Below are 17,251 nucleotides of genomic sequence, written 5' to 3'. Positions count from 1 at the left end.
GACCCCTGATCGGCACAGCCCACCGCCACACAGATCTCCTCAGCTCAAGCCGTCCTCGAGCCTCAGCCTCCCAGGAGCTTGGATCACAGGCGCGCGGCACCACGTCCGGCAGCAACTCCGCTTGTTTTTGACCCGATGTGCGGCTTCTGACCCAGGGAAGGATTTATTTATTTATTTATCTATGATTTATTATATATATTTATGTATATAAAAGCAAGTCAATGATAGATAGATAGAGAGAGAGAGAGAGCTGGCAAATGAGCTACGGGACAAGCAGTGCTCTCATCTTTTGTGGCTTTCACCTGCTCCGTTTCCGACCTGGGTTGGTTCACCCCTCCTTAGACGACCTGGTGACCCTGGGCTCCCCCGGGGTCACCATATCGATGCCGATTTTAACGCGGACCCCTGATCGGCACAGCCCACCGCCACACAGATCTCCTCAGCTCAAGCCGTCCTCGAGCCTCAGCCTCCCAGGAGCTTGGATCACAGGCGCGCGGCACCACGTCCGGCAGCAACTCCGCTTGTTTTTGACCCGATGTGCGGCTTCTGACCCAGGGAAGGATTTATTTATTTATTTATCTATGATTTATTATATATATTTATGTATATAAAAGCAAGTCAAAGATAGATAGAGAGAGAGAGAGAGAGAGAGAGAGCTGGCAAAAGGGCTGGCAAATGAGCTACGGGACAAGCAGTGCTCTCATCTTTTGTGGCTTTCACCTGCTCCGTTTCCGACCTGGGTTGGTTCACCCCTCCTTAGACGACCTGGTGACCCTGGGCTCCCCCGGGGTCACCATATCGATGCCGATTTTAACGCGGACCCCTGATCGGCACAGCCCACCGCCACACAGATCTCCTCAGCTCAAGCCGTCCTCGAGCCTCAGCCTCCCAGGAGCTTGGATCACAGGCGCGCGGCACCACGTCCGGCAGCAACTCCGCTTGTTTTTGACCCGATGTGCGGCTTCTGACCCAGGGAAGGATTTATTTATTTATTTATCTATGATTTATTATATATATTTATGTATATAAAAGCAAGTCAATGATAGATAGATAGAGAGAGAGAGAGAGCTGGCAAATGAGCTACGGGACAAGCAGTGCTCTCATCTTTTGTGGCTTTCACCTGCTCCGTTTCCGACCTGGGTTGGTTCACCCCTCCTTAGACGACCTGGTGACCCTGGGCTCCCCCGGGGTCACCATATCGATGCCGATTTTAACGCGGACCCCTGATCGGCACAGCCCACCGCCACACAGATCTCCTCAGCTCAAGCCGTCCTCGAGCCTCAGCCTCCCAGGAGCTTGGATCACAGGCGCGCGGCACCACATCCGGCAGCAACTCCGCTTGTTTTTGACCCGATGTGCGGCTTCTGACCCAGGGAAGGATTTATTTATTTATTTATCTATGATTTATTATATATATTTATGTATATAAAAGCAAGTCAAAGATAGATAGATAGAGAGAGCTGGCAAATGAGCTACGGGACAAGCAGTGCTCTCATCTTTTGTGGCTTTCACCTGCTCCGTTTCCGACCTGGGTTGGTTCACCCCTCCTTAGACGACCTGGTGACCCTGGGCTCCCCCGGGGTCACCATATCGATGTCGATTTTAACGCGGACCCCTGATCGGCACAGCCCACCGCCACACAGATCTCCTCAGCTCAAGCCGTCCTCGAGCCTCAGCCTCCCAGGAGCTTGGATCACAGGCGCGCGGCACCACGTCCGGCAGCAACTCCGCTTGTTTTTGACCCGATGTGCGGCTTCTGACCCAGGGAAGGATTTATTTATTTATTTATCTATGATTTATTATATATATTTATGTATATAAAAGCAAGTCAAAGATAGATAGATAGAGAGAGAGAGAGAGAGAGAGAGAGAGAGAGAGAGAGAGAGAGAGAGAGAGAGAGAGAGAGCTGGCAAAAGAGCTACGGGACAAGCAGTGCTATCATCTCTTGTGGGGTTTGGGAAATCAAGCCGGCCCGTGGGGCGGTGCTCTCCGGCATCGTAGTCGGCAGGATTTGAACCTGCGCGGGGAGACCCCAGTGGATTTCAAGTCCGCCGCCTTAACCACTCGGCCACGACTACCGCTGGACGGGCGGGTAGGGGCGCAGTTGGTGTGGGAGACCGTTTGGGATCACGTGGCGTTGAGGGCGGGGAGGGAAGCGCAAGACACGCCAGCGTCCCAAAAAGCGCAAAAGCAGCTCCGGCTATGTCAGAAGTGGGGTTCGAACCCACGCCTCCGGGGGAGACTGCGACCTGAACGCAGCGCCTTAGACCGCTCGGCCATCCTGACCTGCTGACCCGGGGGCTGCTGGCCGCTGGCCGCTGGCCCTCGCAAAGCTCACAGCGTGCTCGAGACTGGACACCCAACGGTTGAATGACGCGGGGCGGTGCAGCCAGCGGATGCCTCGCCTTGGCCGTAGAACGCTACGAAAGTGCGATGACGGGACACAGCGGAGGCGGTCGGCCACGGCGAGCCTGGAAAGGCCCTGCCGTGCCGTCCTCGTTAGTATAGTGGCGATTATCCCCGCCTGTCACGCGGGAGACCGGGGTTCGATTCCCCGACGGGGAGGCTGCTCTGCTCCTTTTGCTACCTCGGCCTGTTGTCCGTAAAGAAAGCAGTTGCACCTGCCTTTGTCCTCACGACCAAAAGGTCGAGTTCCGCTGTGTCACTCAGGCTGCACGGCGGCGGCTACTCACAGGAGCTGTCCCAGAACCGATTGGCACGGGGGCTTTCACCTGCTCCGTTTCCGACCTGGGTTGGTTCACCCCTCCTTAGACGACCTGGTGACCCTGGACTCCCCCGGGGTCACCATATCGATGCCGATTTTAACACGGACCCCTGATCGGCACAGCCCACCGCCACACAGATCTCCTCAGCTCAAGCCGTCCTCGAGCCTCAGCCTCCCAGGAGCTTGGATCACAGGCGCGCGCCACCACGTCCAGCAGGAACTCCGCTTGTTTTTGACCCGATGTGCGGCCTCTGACCCAGGGAAGGATTTATTTATTTATTTATCTATGATTTATTATATATATTTATGTATATAAAAGCAAGTCAAAGATAGATAGATAGAGAGAGAGAGAGAGCTGGCAAATGAGCTACGGGACAAGCAGTGCTCTCATCTTTTGTGGCTTTCACCTGCTCCGTTTCCGACCTGGGTTGGTTCACCCCTCCTTAGACGACCTGGTGACCCTGGGCTCCCCCGGGGTCACCATATCGATGCCGATTTTAACGCGGACCCCTGATCGGCACAGCCCACCGCCACACAGATCTCCTCAGCTCAAGCCGTCCTCGAGCCTCAGCCTCCCAGGAGCTTGGATCACAGGCGCGCGGCACCACGTCCGGCAGCAACTCCGCTTGTTTTTGACCCGATGTGCGGCTTCTGACCCAGGGAAGGATTTATTTATTTATTTATCTATGATTTATTATATATATTTATGTATATAAAAGCAAGTCAATGATAGATAGATAGAGAGAGAGAGAGAGCTGGCAAATGAGCTACGGGACAAGCAGTGCTCTCATCTTTTGTGGCTTTCACCTGCTCCGTTTCCGACCTGGGTTGGTTCACCCCTCCTTAGACGACCTGGTGACCCTGGGCTCCCCCGGGGTCACCATATCGATGCCGATTTTAACGCGGACCCCTGATCGGCACAGCCCACCGCCACACAGATCTCCTCAGCTCAAGCCGTCCTCGAGCCTCAGCCTCCCAGGAGCTTGGATCACAGGCGCGCGGCACCACGTCCGGCAGCAACTCCGCTTGTTTTTGACCCGATGTGCGGCTTCTGACCCAGGGAAGGATTTATTTATTTATTTATCTATGATTTATTATATATATTTATGTATATAAAAGCAAGTCAATGATAGATAGATAGAGAGAGAGAGAGAGCTGGCAAATGAGCTACGGGACAAGCAGTGCTCTCATCTTTTGTGGCTTTCACCTGCTCCGTTTCCGACCTGGGTTGGTTCACCCCTCCTTAGACGACCTGGTGACCCTGGGCTCCCCCGGGGTCACCATATCGATGCCGATTTTAACGCGGACCCCTGATCGGCACAGCCCACCGCCACACAGATCTCCTCAGCTCAAGCCGTCCTCGAGCCTCAGCCTCCCAGGAGCTTGGATCACAGGCGCGCGGCACCACGTCCGGCAGCAACTCCGCTTGTTTTTGACCCGATGTGCGGCTTCTGACCCAGGGAAGGATTTATTTATTTATTTATCTATGATTTATTATATATATTTATGTATATAAAAGCAAGTCAAAGATAGATAGAGAGAGAGAGAGAGAGAGAGAGAGAGAGAGAGAGAGAGAGAGAGAGCTGGCAAAAGAGCTGGCAAATGAGCTACAGGACAAGCAGTGCTCTCATCTTTTGTGGCTTTCACCTGCTCCGTTTCCGACCTGGGTTTGTTCACCCCTCCTTAGACGACCTGGTGACCCTGGGCTCCCCCGGGGTCACCATATCGATGCCGATTTTAACGCGGACCCCTGATCGGCACAGCCCACCGCCACACAGATCTCCTCAGCTCAAGCCGTCCTCGAGCCTCAGCCTCCCAGGAGCTTGGATCACAGGCGCGCGGCACCACGTCCGGCAGCAACTCCGCTTGTTTTTGACCCGATGTGCGGCTTCTGACCCAGGGAAGGATTTATTTATTTATTTATCTATGATTTATTATATATATTTATGTATATAAAAGCAAGTCAATGATAGATAGATAGAGAGAGAGAGAGAGCTGGCAAATGAGCTACGGGACAAGCAGTGCTCTCATCTTTTGTGGCTTTCACCTGCTCCGTTTCCGACCTGGGTTGGTTCACCCCTCCTTAGACGACCTGGTGACCCTGGGCTCCCCCGGGGTCACCATATCGATGCCGATTTTAACGCGGACCCCTGATCGGCACAGCCCACCGCCACACAGATCTCCTCAGCTCAAGCCGTCCTCGAGCCTCAGCCTCCCAGGAGCTTGGATCACAGGCGCGCGGCACCACGTCCGGCAGCAACTCCGCTTGTTTTTGACCCGATGTGCGGCTTCTGACCCAGGGAAGGATTTATTTATTTATTTATCTATGATTTATTATATATATTTATGTATATAAAAGCAAGTCAAAGATAGATAGAGAGAGAGAGAGAGAGAGAGAGAGAGAGAGAGAGAGAGAGAGAGAGAGAGAGAGAGAGCTGGCAAAAGAGCTACGGGACAAGCAGTGCTATCATCTCTTGTGAGGTTTGCGAAATCAAGCCGGCCCGTGGGGCGGTGCTCTCCGGCATCGTAGTCGGCAGGATTTGAACCTGCGCGGGGAGACCCCAGTGGATTTCAAGTCCGCCGCCTTAACCACTCGGCCACGACTACCGCTGGACGGGCGGGTAGGGGCGCAGTTGGTGTGGGAGACCGTTTGGGATCACGTGGCGTTGAGGGCGGGGAGGGAAGCGCAAGACACGCCAGCGTCCCAAAAAGCGCAAAAGCAGCTCCGGCTATGTCAGAAGTGGGGTTCGAACCCACGCCTCCGGGGGAGACTGCGACCTGAACGCAGCGCCTTAGAACGCTCGGCCATCCTGACCTGCTGACCCGGGGGCTGCTGGCCGCTGGCCGCTGGCCCTCGCAAAGCTCACAGCGTGCTCGAGACTGGACACCCAACGGTTGAATGACGCGGGGCGGTGCAGCCAGCGGATGCCTCGCCTTGGCCGTAGAACGCTACGAAAGTGCGATGACGGGACACAGCGGAGGCGGTCGGCCACGGCGAGCCTGGAAAGGCCCTGCCGTGCCGTCCTCGTTAGTATAGTGGTGAGTATCCCCGCCTGTCACGCGGGAGACCGGGGTTCGATTCCCCGACGGGGAGGCTGCTCTGCTCCTTTTGCTACCTCGGCCTGTTGTCCGTAAAGAAAGCAGTTGCACCTGCCTTTGTCCTCACGACCAAAAGGTCGAGTTCCGCTGTGTCACTCAGGCTGCACGGCGGCGGCTACTCACAGGAGCTGTCCCAGAACCGATTGGCACGGGGGCTTTCACCTGCTCCGTTTCCGACCTGGGTTGGTTCACCCCTCCTTAGACGACCTGGTGACCCTGGGCTCCCCCGGGGTCACCATATCGATGCCGATTTTAACACGGACCCCTGATCGGCACAGCCCACCGCCACACAGATCTCCTCAGCTCAAGCCGTCCTCGAGCCTCAGCCTCCCAGGAGCTTGGATCACAGGCGCGCGCCACCACGTCCGGCAGCAACTCCGCTTGTTTTTGACCCGATGTGCGGCCTCTGACCCAGGGAAGGATTTATTTATTTATTTATCTATGATTTATTATATATATTTATGTATATAAAAGCAAGTCAATGATAGATAGATAGAGAGAGAGAGAGAGCTGGCAAATGAGCTACGGGACAAGCAGTGCTCTCATCTTTTGTGGCTTTCACCTGCTCCGTTTCCGACCTGGGTTGGTTCACCCCTCCTTAGACGACCTGGTGACCCTGGGCTCCCCCGGGGTCACCATATCGATGCCGATTTTAACGCGGACCCCTGATCGGCACAGCCCACCGCCACACAGATCTCCTCAGCTCAAGCCGTCCTCGAGCCTCAGCCTCCCAGGAGCTTGGATCACAGGCGCGCGGCACCACGTCCGGCAGCAACTCCGCTTGTTTTTGACCCGATGTGCGGCTTCTGACCCAGGGAAGGATTTATTTATTTATTTATCTATGATTTATTATATATATTTATGTATATAAAAGCAAGTCAATGATAGATAGATAGAGAGAGAGAGAGAGCTGGCAAATGAGCTACGGGACAAGCAGTGCTCTCATCTTTTGTGGCTTTCACCTGCTCCGTTTCCGACCTGGGTTGGTTCACCCCTCCTTAGACGACCTGGTGACCCTGGGCTCCCCCGGGGTCACCATATCGATGCCGATTTTAACGCGGACCCCTGATCGGCACAGCCCACCGCCACACAGATCTCCTCAGCTCAAGCCGTCCTCGAGCCTCAGCCTCCCAGGAGCTTGGATCACAGGCGCGCGGCACCACGTCCGGCAGCAACTCCGCTTGTTTTTGACCCGATGTGCGGCTTCTGACCCAGGGAAGGATTTATTTATTTATTTATCTATGATTTATTATATATATTTATGTATATAAAAGCAAGTCAAAGATAGATAGAGAGAGAGAGAGAGAGAGAGAGAGAGAGAGAGAGAGAGAGAGAGAGAGAGCTGGCAAAAGAGCTACGGGACAAGCAGTGCTATCATCTCTTGTGAGGTTTGCGAAATCAAGCCGGCCCGTGGGGCGGTGCTCTCCGGCATCGTAGTCGGCAGGATTTGAACCTGCGCGGGGAGACCCCAGTGGATTTCAAGTCCGCCGCCTTAACCACTCGGCCACGACTACCGCTGGACGGGCGGGTAGGGGCGCAGTTGGTGTGGGAGACCGTTTGGGATCACGTGGCGTTGAGGGCGGGGAGGGAAGCGCAAGACACGCCAGCGTCCCAAAAAGCGCAAAAGCAGCTCCGGCTATGTCAGAAGTGGGGTTCGAACCCACGCCTCCGGGGGAGACTGCGACCTGAACGCAGCGCCTTAGAACGCTCGGCCATCCTGACCTGCTGACCCGGGGGCTGCTGGCCGCTGGCCGCTGGCCCTCGCAAAGCTCACAGCGTGCTCGAGACTGGACACCCAACGGTTGAATGACGCGGGGCGGTGCAGCCAGCGGATGCCTCGCCTTGGCCGTAGAACGCTACGAAAGTGCGATGACGGGACACAGCGGAGGCGGTCGGCCACGGCGAGCCTGGAAAGGCCCTGCCGTGCCGTCCTCGTTAGTATAGTGGTGAGTATCCCCGCCTGTCACGCGGGAGACCGGGGTTCGATTCCCCGACGGGGAGGCTGCTCTGCTCCTTTTGCTACCTCGGCCTGTTGTCCGTAAAGAAAGCAGTTGCACCTGCCTTTGTCCTCACGACCAAAAGGTCGAGTTCCGCTGTGTCACTCAGGCTGCACGGCGGCGGCTACTCACAGGAGCTGTCCCAGAACCGATTGGCACGGGGGCTTTCACCTGCTCCGTTTCCGACCTGGGTTGGTTCACCCCTCCTTAGACGACCTGGTGACCCTGGGCTCCCCCGGGGTCACCATATCGATGCCGATTTTAACACGGACCCCTGATCGGCACAGCCCACCGCCACACAGATCTCCTCAGCTCAAGCCGTCCTCGAGCCTCAGCCTCCCAGGAGCTTGGATCACAGGCGCGCGCCACCACGTCCGGCAGCAACTCCGCTTGTTTTTGACCCGATGTGCGGCCTCTGACCCAGGGAAGGATTTATTTATTTATTTATCTATGATTTATTATATATATTTATGTATATAAAAGCAAGTCAATGATAGATAGATAGAGAGAGAGAGAGAGCTGGCAAATGAGCTACGGGACAAGCAGTGCTCTCATCTTTTGTGGCTTTCACCTGCTCCGTTTCCGACCTGGGTTGGTTCACCCCTCCTTAGACGACCTGGTGACCCTGGGCTCCCCCGGGGTCACCATATCGATGCCGATTTTAACGCGGACCCCTGATCGGCACAGCCCACCGCCACACAGATCTCCTCAGCTCAAGCCGTCCTCGAGCCTCAGCCTCCCAGGAGCTTGGATCACAGGCGCGCGGCACCACGTCCGGCAGCAACTCCGCTTGTTTTTGACCCGATGTGCGGCTTCTGACCCAGGGAAGGATTTATTTATTTATTTATCTATGATTTATTATATATATTTATGTATATAAAAGCAAGTCAAAGATAGATAGAGAGAGAGAGAGAGAGAGAGAGAGAGAGAGAGAGAGAGAGAGAGAGAGCTGGCAAAAGAGCTGGCAAATGAGCTACGGGACAAGCAGTGCTCTCATCTTTTGTGGCTTTCACCTGCTCCGTTTCCGACCTGGGTTGGTTCACCCCTCCTTAGACGACCTGGTGACCCTGGGCTCCCCCGGGGTCACCATATCGATGCCGATTTTAACGCGGACCCCTGATCGGCACAGCCCACCGCCACACAGATCTCCTCAGCTCAAGCCGTCCTCGAGCCTCAGCCTCCCAGGAGCTTGGATCACAGGCGCGCGGCACCACGTCCGGCAGCAACTCCGCTTGTTTTTGACCCGATGTGCGGCTTCTGACCCAGGGAAGGATTTATTTATTTATTTATCTATGATTTATTATATATATTTATGTATATAAAAGCAAGTCAATGATAGATAGATAGAGAGAGAGAGAGAGCTGGCAAATGAGCTACGGGACAAGCAGTGCTCTCATCTTTTGTGGCTTTCACCTGCTCCGTTTCCGACCTGGGTTGGTTCACCCCTCCTTAGACGACCTGGTGACCCTGGGCTCCCCCGGGGTCACCATATCGATGCCGATTTTAACGCGGACCCCTGATCGGCACAGCCCACCGCCACACAGATCTCCTCAGCTCAAGCCGTCCTCGAGCCTCAGCCTCCCAGGAGCTTGGATCACAGGCGCGCGGCACCACGTCCGGCAGCAACTCCGCTTGTTTTTGACCCGATGTGCGGCTTCTGACCCAGGGAAGGATTTATTTATTTATTTATCTATGATTTATTATATATATTTATGTATATAAAAGCAAGTCAAAGATAGATAGAGAGAGAGAGAGAGAGAGAGAGAGAGAGAGAGAGAGAGAGAGAGAGAGCTGGCAAAAGAGCTGGCAAATGAGCTACGGGACAAGCAGTGCTCTCATCTTTTGTGGCTTTCACCTGCTCCGTTTCCGACCTGGGTTGGTTCACCCCTCCTTAGACGACCTGGTGACCCTGGGCTCCCCCGGGGTCACCATATCGATGCCGATTTTAACGCGGACCCCTGATCGGCACAGCCCACCGCCACACAGATCTCCTCAGCTCAAGCCGTCCTCGAGCCTCAGCCTCCCAGGAGCTTGGATCACAGGCGCGCGGCACCACGTCCGGCAGCAACTCCGCTTGTTTTTGACCCGATGTGCGGCTTCTGACCCAGGGAAGGATTTATTTATTTATTTATCTATGATTTATTATATATATTTATGTATATAAAAGCAAGTCAATGATAGATAGATAGAGAGAGAGAGAGAGCTGGCAAATGAGCTACGGGACAAGCAGTGCTCTCATCTTTTGTGGCTTTCACCTGCTCCGTTTCCGACCTGGGTTGGTTCACCCCTCCTTAGACGACCTGGTGACCCTGGGCTCCCCCGGGGTCACCATATCGATGCCGATTTTAACGCGGACCCCTGATCGGCACAGCCCACCGCCACACAGATCTCCTCAGCTCAAGCCGTCCTCGAGCCTCAGCCTCCCAGGAGCTTGGATCACAGGCGCGCGGCACCACGTCCGGCAGCAACTCCGCTTGTTTTTGACCCGATGTGCGGCTTCTGACCCAGGGAAGGATTTATTTATTTATTTATCTATGATTTATTATATATATTTATGTATATAAAAGCAAGTCAAAGATAGATAGAGAGAGAGAGAGAGAGAGAGAGAGAGAGAGAGAGAGAGAGAGAGAGAGAGAGAGAGAGAGCTGGCAAAAGAGCTACGGGACAAGCAGTTCTATCATCTCTTGTGGGGTTTGGGAAATCAAGCTGGCCCGTGGGGCGGTGCTCTCCGGCATCGTAGTCGGCAGGATTTGAACCTGCGCGGGGAGACCCCAGTGGATTTCAAGTCCGCCGCCTTAACCACTCGGCCACGACTACCGCTGGACGGGCGGGTAGGGGCGCAGTTGGTGTGGGAGACCGTTTGGGATCACGTGGCGTTGAGGGCGGGGAGGGAAGCGCAAGACACACCAGCGTCCCAAAAAGCGCAAAAGCAGCTCCGGCTATGTCAGAAGTGGGGTTCGAACCCACGCCTCCGGGGGAGACTGCGACCTGAACGCAGCGCCTTAGAACGCTCGGCCATCCTGACCTGCTGACCCGGGGGCTGCTGGCCGCTGGCCGCTGGCCCTCGCAAAGCTCACAGCGTGCTCGAGACTGGACACCCAACGGTTGAATGACGCGGGGCGGTGCAGCCAGCGGATGCCTCGCCTTGGCCGTAGAACGCTACGAAAGTGCGATGACGGGACACAGCGGAGGCGGTCGGCCACGGCGAGCCTGGAAAGGCCCTGCCGTGCCGTCCTCGTTAGTATAGTGGTGAGTATCCCCGCCTGTCACGCGGGAGACCGGGGTTCGATTCCCCGACGGGGAGGCTGCTCTGCTCCTTTTGCTACCTCGGCCTGTTGTCCGTAAAGAAAGCAGTTGCACCTGCCTTTGTCCTCACGACCAAAAGGTCGAGTTCCGCTGTGTCACTCAGGCTGCACGGCGGCGGCTACTCACAGGAGCTGTCCCAGAACCGATTGGCACGGGGGCTTTCACCTGCTCCGTTTCCGACCTGGGTTGGTTCACCCCTCCTTAGACGACCTGGTGACCCTGGGCTCCCCCGGGGTCACCATATCGATGCCGATTTTAACACGGACCCCTGATCGGCACAGCCCACCGCCACACAGATCTCCTCAGCTCAAGCCGTCCTCGAGCCTCAGCCTCCCAGGAGCTTGGATCACAGGCGCGCGCCACCACGTCCGGCAGCAACTCCGCTTGTTTTTGACCCGATGTGCGGCCTCTGACCCAGGGAAGGATTTATTTATTTATTTATCTATGATTTATTATATATATTTATGTATATAAAAGCAAGTCAATGATAGATAGATAGAGAGAGAGAGAGAGCTGGCAAATGAGCTACGGGACAAGCAGTGCTCTCATCTTTTGTGGCTTTCACCTGCTCCGTTTCCGACCTGGGTTGGTTCACCCCTCCTTAGACGACCTGGTGACCCTGGGCTCCCCCGGGGTCACCATATCGATGCCGATTTTAACGCGGACCCCTGATCGGCACAGCCCACCGCCACACAGATCTCCTCAGCTCAAGCCGTCCTCGAGCCTCAGCCTCCCAGGAGCTTGGATCACAGGCGCGCGGCACCACATCCGGCAGCAACTCCGCTTGTTTTTGACCCGATGTGCGGCTTCTGACCCAGGGAAGGATTTATTTATTTATTTATCTATGATTTATTATATATATTTATGTATATAAAAGCAAGTCAAAGATAGATAGAGAGAGAGAGAGAGAGAGAGAGAGAGAGAGAGAGAGAGAGAGAGAGAGAGAGAGAGAGCTGGCAAAAGAGCTGGCAAAAGAGCTACGGGACAAGCAGTGCTATCATCTCTTGTGGGGTTTGGGAAATCAAGCCGGCCCGTGGGGCGGTGCTCTCCGGCATCGTAGTCGGCAGGATTTGAACCTGCGCGGGGAGACCCCAGTGGATTTCAAGTCCGCCGCCTTAACCACTCGGCCACGACTACCGCTGGACGGGCGGGTAGGGGCGCAGTTGGTGTGGGAGACCGTTTGGGATCACGTGGCGTTGAGGGCGGGGAGGGAAGCGCAAGACACGCCAGCGTCCCAAAAAGCGCAAAAGCAGCTCCGGCTATGTCAGAAGTGGGGTTCGAACCCACGCCTCCGGGGGAGACTGCGACCTGAACGCAGCGCCTTAGAACGCTCGGCCATCCTGACCTGCTGACCGGGGGGCTGCTGGCCGCTGGCCGCTGGCCCTCGCAAAGCTCACAGCGTGCTCGAGACTGGACACCCAACGGTTGAATGACGCGGGGCGGTGCAGCCAGCGGATGCCTCGCCTTGGCCGTAGAACGCTACGAAAGTGCGATGACGGGACACAGCGGAGGCGGTCGGCCACGGCGAGCCTGGAAAGGCCCTGCCGTGCCGTCCTCGTTAGTATAGTGGTGAGTATCCCCGCCTGTCACGCGGGAGACCGGGGTTCGATTCCCCGACGGGGAGGCTGCTCTGCTCCTTTTGCTACCTCGGCCTGTTGTCCGTAAAGAAAGCAGTTGCACCTGCCTTTGTCCTCACGACCAAAAGGTCGAGTTCCGCTGTGTCACTCAGGCTGCACGGCGGCGGCTACTCACAGGAGCTGTCCCAGAACCGATTGGCACGGGGGCTTTCACCTGCTCCGTTTCCGACCTGGGTTGGTTCACCCCTCCTTAGACGACCTGGTGACCCTGGGCTCCCCCGGGGTCACCATATCGATGCCGATTTTAACACGGACCCCTGATCGGCACAGCCCACCGCCACACAGATCTCCTCAGCTCAAGCCGTCCTCGAGCCTCAGCCTCCCAGGAGCTTGGATCACAGGCGCGCGCCACCACGTCCGGCAGCAACTCCGCTTGTTTTTGACCCGATGTGCGGCCTCTGACCCAGGGAAGGATTTATTTATTTATTTATCTATGATTTATTATATATATTTATGTATATAAAAGCAAGTCAATGATAGATAGATAGAGAGAGAGAGAGAGCTGGCAAATGAGCTACGGGACAAGCAGTGCTCTCATCTTTTGTGGCTTTCACCTGCTCCGTTTCCGACCTGGGTTGGTTCACCCCTCCTTAGACGACCTGGTGACCCTGGGCTCCCCCGGGGTCACCATATCGATGCCGATTTTAACGCGGACCCCTGATCGGCACAGCCCACCGCCACACAGATCTCCTCAGCTCAAGCCGTCCTCGAGCCTCAGCCTCCCAGGAGCTTGGATCACAGGCGCGCGGCACCACATCCGGCAGCAACTCCGCTTGTTTTTGACCCGATGTGCGGCTTCTGACCCAGGGAAGGATTTATTTATTTATTTATCTATGATTTATTATATATATTTATGTATATAAAAGCAAGTCAAAGATAGATAGATAGAGAGAGCTGGCAAATGAGCTACGGGACAAGCAGTGCTCTCATCTTTTGTGGCTTTCACCTGCTCCGTTTCCGACCTGGGTTGGTTCACCCCTCCTTAGACGACCTGGTGACCCTGGGCTCCCCCGGGGTCACCATATCGATGCCGATTTTAACGCGGACCCCTGATCGGCACAGCCCACCGCCACACAGATCTCCTCAGCTCAAGCCGTCCTCGAGCCTCAGCCTCCCAGGAGCTTGGATCACAGGCGCGCGGCACCACGTCCGGCAGCAACTCCGCTTGTTTTTGACCCGATGTGCGGCTTCTGACCCAGGGAAGGATTTATTTATTTATTTATCTATGATTTATTATATATATTTATGTATATAAAAGCAAGTCAAAGATAGATAGATAGAGAGAGAGAGAGAGAGAGAGAGAGAGAGAGAGAGAGAGAGAGAGAGAGAGAGAGAGAGAGAGAGAGCTGGCAAAAGAGCTGGCAAAAGAGCTGGCAAAAGAGCTACGGGACAAGCAGTGCTATCATCTCTTGTGGGGTTTGGGAAATCAAGCCGGCCCGTGGGGCGGTGCTCTCCGGCATCGTAGTCGGCAGGATTTGAACCTGCGCGGGGAGACCCCAGTGGATTTCAAGTCCGCCGCCTTAACCACTCGGCCACGACTACCGCTGGACGGGCGGGTAGGGGCGCAGTTGGTGTGGGAGACCGTTTGGGATCACGTGGCGTTGAGGGCGGGGAGGGAAGCGCAAGACACGCCAGCGTCCCAAAAAGCGCAAAAGCAGCTCCGGCTATGTCAGAAGTGGGGTTCGAACCCACGCCTCCGGGGGAGACTGCGACCTGAACGCAGCGCCTTAGACCGCTCGGCCATCCTGACCTGCTGACCCGGGGGCTGCTGGCCGCTGGCCGCTGGCCCTCGCAAAGCTCACAGCGTGCTCGAGACTGGACACCCAACGGTTGAATGACGCGGGGCGGTGCAGCCAGCGGATGCCTCGCCTTGGCCGTAGAACGCTACGAAAGTGCGATGACGGGACACAGCGGAGGCGGTCGGCCACGGCGAGCCTGGAAAGGCCCTGCCGTGCCGTCCTCGTTAGTATAGTGGCGAGTATCCCCGCCTGTCACGCGGGAGACCGGGGTTCGATTCCCCGACGGGGAGGCTGCTCTGCTCCTTTTGCTACCTCGGCCTGTTGTCCGTAAAGAAAGCAGTTGCACCTGCCTTTGTCCTCACGACCAAAAGGTCGAGTTCCGCTGTGTCACTCAGGCTGCACGGCGGCGGCTACTCACAGGAGCTGTCCCAGAACCGATTGGCACGGGGGCTTTCACCTGCTCCGTTTCCGACCTGGGTTGGTTCACCCCTCCTTAGACGACCTGGTGACCCTGGGCTCCCCCGGGGTCACCATATCGATGCCGATTTTAACACGGACCCCTGATCGGCACAGCCCACCGCCACACAGATCTCCTCAGCTCAAGCCGTCCTCGAGCCTCAGCCTCCCAGGAGCTTGGATCACAGGCGCGCGCCACCACGTCCGGCAGGAACTCCGCTTGTTTTTGACCCGATGTGCGGCCTCTGACCCAGGGAAGGATTTATTTATTTATTTATCTATGATTTATTATATATATTTATGTATATAAAAGCAAGTCAAAGATAGATAGATAGAGAGAGAGAGAGAGCTGGCAAATGAGCTACGGGACAAGCAGTGCTCTCATCTTTTGTGGCTTTCACCTGCTCCGTTTCCGACCTGGGTTGGTTCACCCCTCCTTAGACGACCTGGTGACCCTGGGCTCCCCCGGGGTCACCATATCGATGCCGATTTTAACGCGGACCCCTGATCGGCACAGCCCACCGCCACACAGATCTCCTCAGCTCAAGCCGTCCTCGAGCCTCAGCCTCCCAGGAGCTTGGATCACAGGCGCGCGGCACCACGTCCGGCAGCAACTCCGCTTGTTTTTGACCCGATGTGCGGCTTCTGACCCAGGGAAGGATTTATTTATTTATTTATCTATGATTTATTATATATATTTATGTATATAAAAGCAAGTCAAAGATAGATAGATAGAGAGAGAGAGAGAGAGAGAGAGAGAGCTGGCAAAAGAGCTACGGGACAAGCAGTGCTATCATCTCTTGTAGGGTTTGGGAAATCAAGCCGGCCCGTGGGGCGGTGCTCTCCGGCATCGTAGTCGGCAGGATTTGAACCTGCGCGGGGAGACCCCAGTGGATTTCAAGTCCGCCGCCTTAACCACTCGGCCACGACTACCGCTGGACGGGCGGATAGGGGCGCAGTTGGTGTGGGAGACCGTTTGGGATCACGTGGCGTTGAGGGCGGGGAGGGAAGCGCAAGACACGCCAGCGTCCCAAAAAGCGCAAAAGCAGCTCCGGCTATGTCAGAAGTGGGGTTCGAACCCACGCCTCCGGGGGAGACTGCGACCTGAACGCAGCGCCTTAGACCGCTCGGCCATCCTGACCTGCTGACCCGGGGGCTGCTGGCCGCTGGCCGCTGGCCCTCGCAAAGCTCACAGCGTGCTCGAGACTGGACACCCAACGGTTGAATGACGCGGGGCGGTGCAGCCAGCGGATGCCTCGCCTTGGCCGTAGAACGCTACGAAAGTGCGATGACGGGACACAGCGGAGGCGGTCGGCCACGGTGAGCCTGGAAAGGCCCTGCCGTGCCGTCCTCGTTAGTATAGTGGTGAGTATCCCCGCCTGTCACGCGGGAGACCGGGGTTCGATTCCCCGACGGGGAGGCTGCTCTGCTCCTTTTGCTACCTCGGCCTGTTGTCCGTAAAGAAAGCAGTTGCACCTGCCTTTGTCCTCACGACCAAAAGGTCGAGTTCCGCTGTGTCACTCAGGCTGCACGGCGGCGGCTACTCACAGGAGCTGTCCCAGAACCGATTGGCACGGGGGCTTTCACCTGCTCCGTTTCCGACCTGGGTTGGTTCACCCCTCCTTAGACGACCTGGTGACCCTGGGCTCCCCCGGGGTCACCATATCGATGCCGATTTTAACACGGACCCCTGATCGGCACAGCCCACCGCCACACAGATCTCCTCAGCTCAAGCCGTCCTCGAGCCTCAGCCTCCCAGGAGCTTGGATCACAGGCGCGCGCCACCACGTCCGGCAGCAACTCCGCTTGTTTTTGACCCGATGTGCGGCCTCTGACCCAGGGAAGGATTTATTTATTTATTTATCTATGATTTATTATATATATTTATGTATATAAAAGCAAGTCAAAGATAGATAGATAGAGAGAGAGAGAGAGCTGGCAAATGAGCTACGGGACAAGCAGTGCTCTCATCTTTTGTGGCTTTCACCTGCTCCGTTTCCGACCTGGGTTGGTTCACCCCTCCTTAGACGACCTGGTGACCCTGGGCTCCCCCGGGGTCACCATATCGATGCCGATTTTAACGCGGACCCCTGATCGGCACAGCCCACCGCCACACAGATCTCCTCAGCTCAAGCCGTCCTCGAGCCTCAGCCTCCCAGGAGCTTGGATCACAGGCGCGCGGCACCACGTCCGGCAGCAACTCCGCTTGTTTTTGACCCGATGTGCGGCCTCTGACCCAGGGAAGGATTTATTTATTTATTTATCTATGATTTATTATATATATTTATGTAT

At 55.9% G+C, this 17,251-nt stretch overlaps 17 non-coding genes across 17 annotated transcripts; 7 read left to right on the top strand and 10 right to left on the bottom strand.

Moving 5' to 3' along the window:
* Positions 1–1,996: 1,996 nt before the first annotated feature.
* trnas-uga (transfer RNA serine (anticodon UGA)) lies at positions 1,997–2,078 on the bottom strand. The gene has a single exon. It is a non-coding gene; the product is annotated as a tRNA-Ser (tRNA).
* Positions 2,079–2,203: 125 nt separating this feature from the next.
* trnal-cag (transfer RNA leucine (anticodon CAG)) lies at positions 2,204–2,286 on the bottom strand. The gene has a single exon. It is a non-coding gene; the product is annotated as a tRNA-Leu (tRNA).
* A 207-nt stretch (positions 2,287–2,493) lies between these two features.
* trnad-guc (transfer RNA aspartic acid (anticodon GUC)) lies at positions 2,494–2,565 on the top strand. Its single transcript has one exon. It is a non-coding gene; the product is annotated as a tRNA-Asp (tRNA).
* Positions 2,566–5,250: 2,685 nt separating this feature from the next.
* Positions 5,251–5,332, bottom strand: trnas-uga (transfer RNA serine (anticodon UGA)). Its single transcript has one exon. It is a non-coding gene; the product is annotated as a tRNA-Ser (tRNA).
* Positions 5,333–5,747: 415 nt separating this feature from the next.
* trnad-guc (transfer RNA aspartic acid (anticodon GUC)) lies at positions 5,748–5,819 on the top strand. Its single transcript has one exon. It is a non-coding gene; the product is annotated as a tRNA-Asp (tRNA).
* A 1,437-nt stretch (positions 5,820–7,256) lies between these two features.
* On the bottom strand, positions 7,257–7,338 carry trnas-uga (transfer RNA serine (anticodon UGA)). The gene has a single exon. It is a non-coding gene; the product is annotated as a tRNA-Ser (tRNA).
* Positions 7,339–7,753: 415 nt separating this feature from the next.
* trnad-guc (transfer RNA aspartic acid (anticodon GUC)) lies at positions 7,754–7,825 on the top strand. The gene has a single exon. It is a non-coding gene; the product is annotated as a tRNA-Asp (tRNA).
* A 2,731-nt stretch (positions 7,826–10,556) lies between these two features.
* Positions 10,557–10,638, bottom strand: trnas-uga (transfer RNA serine (anticodon UGA)). The gene has a single exon. It is a non-coding gene; the product is annotated as a tRNA-Ser (tRNA).
* Positions 10,639–11,053: 415 nt separating this feature from the next.
* On the top strand, positions 11,054–11,125 carry trnad-guc (transfer RNA aspartic acid (anticodon GUC)). The gene has a single exon. It is a non-coding gene; the product is annotated as a tRNA-Asp (tRNA).
* Positions 11,126–12,182: 1,057 nt separating this feature from the next.
* Positions 12,183–12,264, bottom strand: trnas-uga (transfer RNA serine (anticodon UGA)). The gene has a single exon. It is a non-coding gene; the product is annotated as a tRNA-Ser (tRNA).
* Positions 12,265–12,679: 415 nt separating this feature from the next.
* Positions 12,680–12,751, top strand: trnad-guc (transfer RNA aspartic acid (anticodon GUC)). The gene has a single exon. It is a non-coding gene; the product is annotated as a tRNA-Asp (tRNA).
* Positions 12,752–14,224: 1,473 nt separating this feature from the next.
* On the bottom strand, positions 14,225–14,306 carry trnas-uga (transfer RNA serine (anticodon UGA)). The gene has a single exon. It is a non-coding gene; the product is annotated as a tRNA-Ser (tRNA).
* A 125-nt stretch (positions 14,307–14,431) lies between these two features.
* trnal-cag (transfer RNA leucine (anticodon CAG)) lies at positions 14,432–14,514 on the bottom strand. The gene has a single exon. It is a non-coding gene; the product is annotated as a tRNA-Leu (tRNA).
* A 207-nt stretch (positions 14,515–14,721) lies between these two features.
* trnad-guc (transfer RNA aspartic acid (anticodon GUC)) lies at positions 14,722–14,793 on the top strand. Its single transcript has one exon. It is a non-coding gene; the product is annotated as a tRNA-Asp (tRNA).
* Positions 14,794–15,810: 1,017 nt separating this feature from the next.
* trnas-uga (transfer RNA serine (anticodon UGA)) lies at positions 15,811–15,892 on the bottom strand. The gene has a single exon. It is a non-coding gene; the product is annotated as a tRNA-Ser (tRNA).
* A 125-nt stretch (positions 15,893–16,017) lies between these two features.
* Positions 16,018–16,100, bottom strand: trnal-cag (transfer RNA leucine (anticodon CAG)). Its single transcript has one exon. It is a non-coding gene; the product is annotated as a tRNA-Leu (tRNA).
* Positions 16,101–16,307: 207 nt separating this feature from the next.
* Positions 16,308–16,379, top strand: trnad-guc (transfer RNA aspartic acid (anticodon GUC)). The gene has a single exon. It is a non-coding gene; the product is annotated as a tRNA-Asp (tRNA).
* The last annotated feature ends 872 nt before the right edge of the window (positions 16,380–17,251 follow it).

This window comes from Amia ocellicauda, chromosome 19 (genome assembly GCF_036373705.1).
Source record: "Amia ocellicauda isolate fAmiCal2 chromosome 19, fAmiCal2.hap1, whole genome shotgun sequence".
NCBI classification, from domain to species: Eukaryota; Metazoa; Chordata; class Actinopteri; order Amiiformes; family Amiidae; genus Amia; species Amia ocellicauda.
The sequence above is the reverse complement of the archived record's forward strand: the minus strand, read 5'-3'. Positions and strand labels throughout refer to the sequence as shown.